We start from the raw sequence: 1,946 nt of genomic DNA on the forward strand, positions 1-1,946 counted from the left end.
GTTCTCAGCTATAATTTTTTTTTAAAAGATTTTATTTATTTATTTGACAGAGATAGAGACAGCCAGCGAGAGAGGGAACAGAAGCAGGGGGAGTGGGAGAGGAAGAAGCAGGCTCATAGCGGAGGAGCCTGATGTGGGGCTCGATCCCATAATGCCGGGATCACGCCCTGAGCCGAAGGCAGATGCTTAACTGCTGTGCCATCCAGGCGCCCCCTCAGCTATAATTTGTTCAAGTAAGCCTCCTGCCCCTTTTTCCTGCTCTTCATCTTCTGGGACTCCTCTAACATGGATACTATTTCACTTTATGGAATTGTTGTGTTCCCTAAGTCTACCTTCATGATCTAAATTTTTCTTTCCTTCTTCTTTTCAGTGTCCTTATTTTCCATAATTTTATCTTCTCTAACACTGATTCACTCTTCTGCTTTGTCCATCCTTGTTTTTATGCTATCTCAGTCATAGCATTCTTAATTTCAGCCTGATTAGATTTTAGTTCTTTTATCTCTAAAGTGAGGGAATTTGTAGTGTCTTCTATGCTTTTTTCAAGCCCAGCTAGTATCTTTATAATCGTTTTAAATTCTAGTTCAGACATCTTACTTATATCTGTATTGATTAAATCCCTGGCTGTGAGTACTACCTCCTGTTCTTTCTTTTGGGGTGAATTTCCCATTTTGTCATTTTGTCCAGAAAAGACAGAAGAAAGAAAAAAAAAAAACAGAAACAACAGTAACAACAACAACAAAACAAACAAAAACCTAGATCCTGGGTATGTTTTGGTCTCCTTGTTAAAAGAAACTAGATCCCAAAATCAGAAAGAAAAAAAAAAATATATATATATATTTTATATATATTTATAATATATATAAACTTGTATATATATATAATAAAATGAAAGGTACCAAAAATTTTTTAAAAAATAAAAAATACATAAAGTATATATAAAAATTAAAATAAAAAAGGAATGCTGTATACTGTTTTTCCCAAGAGCTGAAGCTTTGCAGCCTTCTGTGATCAGTAAACTTGGTGTGAGCCAAGTCTGTTCTGGCCTTTGGGAGGAGGAGCCTGTTGTACTGAATCTCAGGTGGACTTGCCCTAGTGGAAATGTGCCTCCAGTGCGCAGGGTGGCCAGGCTCACTTAAGCGGCTCCGGACTCCACTAGGTGGCTCTCTTTTGCTCCCTGGAGGCTTTCAGCTCTGATGGGCAGGATGACTATGGCTGCATCCCACTCTCTAGCCCTGGAGCTGGAAATTCACACCCCCCACTCTTCAGTGAGCCTTTACAGAAAAGCAGTCAGTCATTCTTGTTTCCCCAGTTTCTGTCAAAATTCTGTGTTCACCCAACCTGTGACTGAGCATTTTTATCTTAGGCATGTGACTGAATTTCAAAACTCCAAATTTTAAAGACGCCTACAATGTGGACCCACACTCTTCCTCCTGAGGGTGATCTCCCCATACTTCTGCCTTTTGCTGGACCCCTCTCAGGAAAGTAATCGAAGGACAGCAAATTGGTTCATAGTTTATGGCAACACAGAACAGAAAGCTGGCACCTAGGTTCACTGTTCTTAGCTGGATTCCCCACTCCTTTGTGGGAACTCTGCTGCACTAAGGCACCTCCCATTCTTTCTGCAACCCTAGGGATCCTCAGACCACATTGTCACACCTGGGATTCTGCCCCGCCTCACCACCTAAGTACCTTTAAGTCAGGGACGTCCCCCACTGTCCGGGGGGGGGGGGCAGACTTCTAAAAGTTCTGACTTTACACTCCACTGCTTATAATACTTTATAGTAGCCTCCTTAAGCAGGTTCCCTCCCCTCCGCCATATCCTCAGCTATATCACATAGGATTCAAGTCTCTGCACCTCTTGTCTTCCAAATGGTGATCGCTTTTCTATTTGTAGACTTGCGGCATTGTTTTCTCAGCTCTCCAATTGATTTCTGGGGTGTTCAGAA

Source organism: Ursus maritimus, unplaced genomic scaffold, assembly GCF_017311325.1.
Source record: "Ursus maritimus isolate PB19 unplaced genomic scaffold, ASM1731132v1 scaffold_13, whole genome shotgun sequence".
Classification (NCBI taxonomy): Eukaryota; Metazoa; Chordata; class Mammalia; order Carnivora; family Ursidae; genus Ursus; species Ursus maritimus.